At 47.6% G+C, this 7,667-nt stretch overlaps 1 pseudogene; it reads right to left on the reverse strand.

The window, feature by feature from the left end:
* Nucleotides 1-7,219: 7,219 nt before the first annotated feature.
* On the reverse strand, nucleotides 7,220-7,338 carry LOC136637152 (5S ribosomal RNA; annotated as a pseudogene).
* Nucleotides 7,339-7,667: the final 329 nt, after the last annotated feature.

The following is a 7,667-nucleotide window of genomic DNA, read 5'->3' on the forward strand; positions in this document are numbered from 1 at the left end:
CCTTGTATGCCTGAAGATCTGGAGAAAGCCACTTCGAAACAACCAGAAGTATCCAAAAGCTGTAGACACACTGATAATGCTGATGAGCAGACTCTTGGTGAGAGAGAAGAGTTGCTGTCAGCTTAGCATGGGAGGCAAAGCAGCCAGACCGAGAAGGAATCCAGCTGGAATGAAGGTGTTCTACAAAAGATTAGAACTACTGTATTGTAAAAATCCCCACAGGGGTTTAGAACAGCCTGCCTATGTAAACCGCCTTGAATTAAAGTCTGAGGAGAAATCTGATGACCAAGAAAGACGGTATATAAATTTCTGGTTTGTATTGGCAACCTTCAGTCTCGAAAGACTATGGTATCGCGCTCTGAAAGGTGGTTCTGGCACAGCGTCTAGTGTGGCTGAAAAGGCCAATCCAGGAGTGACAATCCCTTCCACACCGGGAGCAAGTGCAGTCTGTCCCTGGCCTGTCTCCCTGGCTATGGGCCTTCCTTCTTTGCCTCTTTGCCTCAGACTGTTGGCCAAGTGTCTCTTCAAACTGGGAAAGGCCATGCTGCACAGCCTGCCTCCAAGCGGGCCGCTCAGAGGCCAGGGTTTCCCACTTGTAAGCCAGGATGGGTCCTTTTGGGTCATCTCAGGTGGAGGGAATTACCCAGCTGGCCACCTGATTCTCTTTCTCACTCTCCTCCCCTTTTGCTTTAAGCTGTGCCTATCCAAAAGGACATCTTCACAATCATTCACCCACACCCTGCTGTCGCATGCTTCCAGGCTACAGCAGCAAATGGACAGTGCAGCAGCACAGCAGCAACTCCAGAGGCCTCCATCAGCTCTGACAAGCTGGAGGCTTGTCATGGACAGGGAGGAGATGGTGGGGAGGACTGGGGTGAGGGCACGGAGCGAGAGGGAGAAGTGAAGGGGTGGATCTTGGGGGTGGTATGCACCATTTCTTGTCCCCTTTCTCAAGCCACTCTGCCCCTTTTCTTTCCTCTGACATGTGCCAGCAAAATGGCTGCCATATGTCAGAGGAAACTCATAAGCAAACAGGCAGCCTACCAGGAGGTAAATACAAAATGTTTTTACTTACCTCCTGCTGGCTGTCCAATCAACCCCGTTCCGCCTTTGGATGTAATGTGTGCTCTGCCAGCATGGGTGCATAAGCACTGATGGTGGAGGATAGAATTGGTCAGGTAGAGGCACTTTGAGGTTGTTCACTCCATTGTGCAGGTCCCCCAAAAGTCATTCACTGGGTCCTGGTCTTTCTAGTTATCAGTGCCCCCAAGTTGGTGTTAATTCTGGGCCAGACAATGTGTGTATGTGTGTTATGTCTGCTTGTGTGAGCTGTGTTGGCAATAAAGGAACAGAGTCATAGTCAGAACTCTGGTGGCCAAAATACATGTCAATCTTCCAAACAAAGCAGTGGCATTCCTGGGAGGGTCAGGGAGGCAAAAACCCCAGGGTGCCACACCTGTGATGCCTGTGGGGGCGGAACTGCCATCCACGCCTCCCATATCGCTGTGCCAATGCCACTTAAGGGCTGGGGAGGCCTCACACATTGTCCCCTGGCTCTCTGAAAGCCTTCTGAGGCTTCCAGAGGGCCATTAAACATCACTTCCAGTTTTCTGACAAAAAACTGAAGTAATGCTTAAATGCCCCCCGGAGGCCTCAGAAGGCTTTCAGGGGGCCAGAGGATGCCACCCAAGGCTCCAAACCAACTGGTAAGGAGGGGAATGGAAGTATCCTGGGGAGGCAGCATTCTGCATTCCTGGTCCTGGGTGGCACATGGGCCAGGATTGCCAGTAAAACAAAGTTTAGGGCCAAAGTATATGATAACGTACTCATTAGTACAGTTATGTTAAGCTGTCATTAGCATACATTAAGGTCATTGGTGGGGTATTAAAGGGGGTTTCAACACAGTCCTTCACCATTTCCCCAGTGTGAATCCCCCCTTTCCTAGGCTGCTATTTGCTAAGGAAAAAGAGCTCCCATTGGTGCCAGTGAAAGCATTTTTTGGCAGGGTGCAACACGTACTTTGGGAAATGCAATATGATACAGCCAGTGATGTGGGGAGCGCACACATATGACCTGGAAGTGGCTTCCGGGTCACCTGCCATTTTACCCTGCAGTGTCCTGGCATTCGTGGGCCCCTAATCCTCCGTGGGTGAAGCAGTAAGTCACTAAGGTGAGTTTGAACCCCTAGTATAGCCAGATGGGGTTGTCATATAGGGGAAGGATACTTGTTCACATCACATGCTGTGCCCTGCATAGATATGAAGATATAGAACTCACATGAGCAGGTACTTAATTTCTGCCCAGCACTGCATATATGCAACAGAGATCAAAAGTGTACACCTGTGAGCTGGGCAGGAATGGGTTGAGGTTGCAATCCTACACGCACTTTCTTAGGAGTAAACCCCATTGAAACCAGTGGGATTTACTTCTGAGTGGACATGCACAGGCTTGTGCCAACCAGCTCCTTACCTTTTCCCTCCAAACTTTGCTGAAACAGTTCTTTGCTGGAGTTGCCTCTTGCTTGCAGAGCTATTAAAAAACAACCTCCCCCCCCACCCCCCCCCAAAAACTGCCTGTGTTTTTCCTTTCCATACGGAAAGTAAAGTAAAATGCTGTTCATTATGCCGAACTGTGATAAGAGAAGCCATAATTCTACCACAAGGAATTATGTCAGTCCTTCAGCAGCACATATTCTGTTTGATTCATATCACATTAGATAAGGAACCTGAAAGAATTCCTCTCAACCTGCCGGAGGTGAAAGCTGGCCAGATTGCACTTTCCAGCTTTATTTTCTCCAAAAGATCATTCCCCAGCAAAATCCCCTCATCAGAGAATGATTTCTCTGCAGCTTGCATGTGGTTCATTCAGGGTTCAGTAAGCTGGTCTGTCGGCTCCACAAATGGGAGCCATCTCAGCAAAACAAGAAGCAGAGAAATAAATGGGCAATTTGCATTGTGAAAGGGAATAAGCAGATACCCCAAGGAAGTTTTCTGATGGTACCTGTGCTGCTATTCAACTCTGAATCCAGGTGGCAAATAATGGGGAAGACCTGTGGTCTCTGTTGTCTGCCTGTGTGCTTCTCACAACCTTGTGGGTCACTACTGATGCCAAGGATGCTAGATTAGTCTGATCCAACAGGGTTGTTCTTCCAAATAGAAATGGTTGTCTGAATGCAGAGGCCGATGTACATATATAGACGACCATAATTTGGCAAGTAGTTGATATGGGACTTACAGCAGTGGAAATGATAACCTGGAGTCACAGCAGAAAAACTAATAATGCCCAAGCACTTCCACCTAGCAAATAGTGTGCACTCATGTGTGGACAATCGGATTCATATTCTTTTTAGACTTGTTGAAATGTGGGTTTTATTTGTGTCATATAAATGTGTGATGAGGCAGAATGGGGGAGGGAGGGGCAGTTACTAACGGCATTCACATGTGCAGGTATCCTGAACTCCCTCCTTCTCCCCTTCCCTCTCCCTTACTCTCCTCAATTCTGTGCCAGTAAAATAACTGGTGCAGATCTGAGAACACCTTTTGGTTTACGGAGGCTTACCTCACTAAGGGCGCAATCCTATCCTGCGCTGGAACAGGCAAGCCAGGAGGCTTGTGCTGTATCCAGCGCAGGATAGTGGCCATAAGCAGCTCAGCCAGAGGTAAGGGTAAACATTTCCCCTTACCTCTGGGTAAGGGCTTCTGGCCCCTATAGGTCTCCTCAGACTTGCACCCCCTCTTGAGGTGGCACACGTCAAAGGAGAGTGAAGCGGCTTGAAGTCGCTCCATTCTCCCTGGGAACGGGGGTTGGGATCTGGCATAACTGCCGGGTCCCAGCCCCGCCTCCTGCTCCCCACCCACCTGCCCCCAGGGCCGCTCACCACCCGCCCTTCCCCTGCCCAGGAACATTTACCCCCACCTACCTTTTCTGCGTGCATCAGCCCAGCATCTGAGAGGAAGCTGGTGCGGAGGCTTATGTCAGTCTCCGCAGGCCGGCACTTCTTGGAGCGCCAGCCCGGCTTCCTCTTAAGGAGGCGCAAATGTGCCTTACAGCATGTTTGCAAAACCTCCTGGGCTGGCGCAGGGGACTCACGCCAGCCCATTCCTGGGTCTAGATTGTGCCCTAAGACACAAATCCTAACCAACTTTCCAGAACTAATATACCTGTGCCAATAGGGCATGTGCTGCATCCTGCAGTTGGTTGACAGTCACGGAGGCCTCCTTAAGGTAAGGGAATGTTTGTAGCCCTTACTCAGTGCTGGAAAGTTGGTTAGGATTGTGCCCTAAAGGGAACAAGAGAGAAAAAAGTTCCCTTATCTTAAGGAGACCTCTAGACCAGTGATTCTCACACATTTAGCACTGGGACCCACCTTTCAGAAGGAGAATCTGTCAGGACCCACCGGAAGTGATGTCATGACTGGAAGTGACATCATCAAGCAGGACAATTTTTAACCATCCTAGGCTGCAATCCTATCCACACTTACCCAGAAGTAAGTCCCATTTACTATCATTGTAAAAAGAATATACAGAGTAGCATGTTAAAAGTACAGGTTTGTAACATTGCCCCAAATGCAGTCATATACCATGGTAGCATCAAGTCTAATACATTAAAAATAAAATAATGAAATAAATGGGGACCCACCTGAAATTGCTCGCGACCTACCTAGTGGGTGGGTCCCAACCCACAGTTTGAGAACCACTGCTCTAGACAGCTCCCCCAGTCAATGGGACCCATGTTCCATTGGCATAGCTGCATTTGGGGAAGCTTTAGTTAGCATTGGACCCTTAATTTTAAGTGGCAAGTGGTCTCTGTTATTCAGTTACCGCAAAAACAATACGCTACACTTCTGGAAGAGACTGGTGCCCTTAATCAGAATGTGCCATGCAAACATAATGAAATGAAATGCCGTACCACACAAACACAATGATTGAAGTTACGTATTAAAAATATATTGCGTCTGCAAATTGCACCTCCGATTATAACGACTTTTTTCCCTATTTGTCAAGCTACATGAATTGTGGCAATAATAACAATGACAAATTAGCAGTCGCTTATTTGTGCCACAAAGACGTTAATGTTTGAACTAATTGCAGTGTAATTTAGGGATCCTAATGAGTGCACAATAATTAATGATTTCATTTAATGCCTTGTTACAATGCTGCTGTCAGTGTCAGAGAGAGGGAATGAAAGCTGCTATCGTGGATAACTGCTAAGGCCATTCCAAACCTTATTTTCCTATCTGACTTGGAGCTGGATGGGAACCAAGGCACAATGGCAGCCACACAGTGTTGAAAGACCCTCCCCAACCCTCCTGCTAGAGGTTCCAAACACATTTGTATGCGCCAATGTGTGCTATTTAGCACAACAAAAGGAAAACAGCAAGGTCAGCTCACAATTAAAATAACGTGTGTTTTGACCATTAACATTTTTATGGGGCTGATTTTTATGGTGAACTCATTTTATGGTAAGCCTTAATATAAAGCTAACTAGAGTGGAGGAAAACAAAACCCAGAGGACTTTTGGTGAGTTTCTCTTACTGTGAAAAATCTGACACATAAGTGAGATTTACTATCAAGCTCATGCATCCACGTTCCCAGACACCCTTTTAATATGCTCTTTCTTTCACAATACCACAGTGAGCAACACTTTCCACAGAACTAAAGGAGTGCTGATGTCAATCTGTTTTTTGATTGCCAGGAATATTTGCCCAGCTCAATAACATCAAAAATTATTGGACACGGATAAAAATGAATAAATGACTTTGTTATGGCAGGAATATTAAATTCAGTGCTCTTTGGAAATACTGTCTTTTTCTGATCTTGTACAATTGCAGGTACATTTCTACCTGCAGGAGTGCAGGGTGAATGTTTAGGCCAAGCCACAAACTCAGGAGTGACAGTGGCAGGAAACAGGGCTGAAAGAGTACAAGAGCATTGATTGCCCAAACCTTCTGGGCCTCCACACTGCACAAACCTGCATTCTGCATTCTGGTGATCCAGTGCATCACAAGTTGTCACAAATGATGACGCCCCACAGTACCACCTGGCTGCCACTGCAAGAGGTAAGTGGTCCTGCCCATTTGATGGCAGCCACCATGACAGCCCCAGAACCAGTAAGTCAGCACAGGGGGTGGGCAGAAGGGGGAGGAGACCAGGGTGGAGGGTGGATTGAGGCTCAGAAGGCGGTGGTATTGGCAGCAACAGTGTCACCAAGAGCCTATCCCCCTTCCTGGCCTTGATCCACCTTCCTGCACCCACTTGGGCATGCGTCGGAAAAATCGCTGGCACAGGTCTGAGCAGACCCAGTGGGATAGCAAAGGTTTACCCTAGGGCATGCAGCATGTGCCAGGGGAGTCAGGTAGGATTGGGATGCCCAGCTCAAAGCATATATGACCCTAAAAGTATAGTTGTGCTCCCATATTTATTTATTGTAAGGAACTGATGACCATCAATAGCTGATGACACTCCAGACTGTGTTGCCGGTGACTAGCATTTCTTCCCCATCCATCCACTCCCGTGGGCCCAATGAAAACTGCCGCAAACCTCAAAACTGCTATTCGTCCCAGGATGGAAGTTGCTACGTCTCTTTCCTGGGGTAAAGAGCAAATTTGGGGGACAACATTTGGGGGACCACAGCTTATGTCCACTTCATTATTCCATTGAGGAGAAAATAAAACTCACCTAAAGATTATAGAGACCTGCCAAACAGTGAAAAAAAAAATACAGAAAGTTTATGTATCTATGTGCTCATTGTCCTCATCCTATGTGTAACAAAGTGTGGTGTACTTTCTGGCTGTCACAAATGCGACATGCTGGAGTGCACAGCCTAGCCACTGCCAGAAGCAGTGAGGGATCCTCACACCAGCAGACCAGAGATTCCTGTCAGCACTGGTAGTGGTGTAGGGGTTTGGAGGGAGAGGATGGAATGAGGTGGGCTGGGGGCAAGGAGGGGGCACATCAGGTCTGGGAAGGGGGTGGATTTGGCACCAGAGGCATTCACCAAATCCTAATCCCCTTCCCAGGCCTTGTCCACCTTCATGGGACCACGCAGACTTGTGCCTCTGGAGGCCAAAACTCTCCCATGGGATACATCAGGCACCGTATTGGTGCCATTGCATCACTGTACTGGGAGTTACTTAGGATTGGGCTGTTAGTGTGTTTCAGTGAGTATGGGAACATGGTTGGTTGGTTGGCAACCTTCAGTCTCGAAAGATTATGGTATAAGCCTACAGCACCTGGTATTCCCAGGAGGTCTCCCATCCAAGTACTAACCAGGCCTGACCTTGCTTAGCTTCCCAGATCAGACGAGATTGGGCATGTGCAGGGTAACATGACTGTTCCCAAAATTGTTACCTTTCTAAAGCAGTTGCTGCTTAGTCCCATGCCAGTACCCTACAATGTTCTACATTAATGAAATAGCACGGTTAGTGACCAATTGGCATGTCAGCGTGCGATTATGTGCATAAGGTAGCAGAATGTTCTTTCACTGTGTTCTCATATGTACATCCTCCAGTTTTATCGGAGGAAAATAAGTATGCTTTAATCATCTACTCATGGAGTTCTATCTGGTCTAAGTAATGTAGAGACATGTTTAAACAGCAAAGGTTTTATTGCTTAGCAACCCTTGCCTCATCCCAGGGTACCACTGAAAATGTTTGGCTAAAAAATGGT

This window comes from Tiliqua scincoides, chromosome 1 (genome assembly GCF_035046505.1).
Source record: "Tiliqua scincoides isolate rTilSci1 chromosome 1, rTilSci1.hap2, whole genome shotgun sequence".
Taxonomy (NCBI): Eukaryota; Metazoa; Chordata; class Lepidosauria; order Squamata; family Scincidae; genus Tiliqua; species Tiliqua scincoides.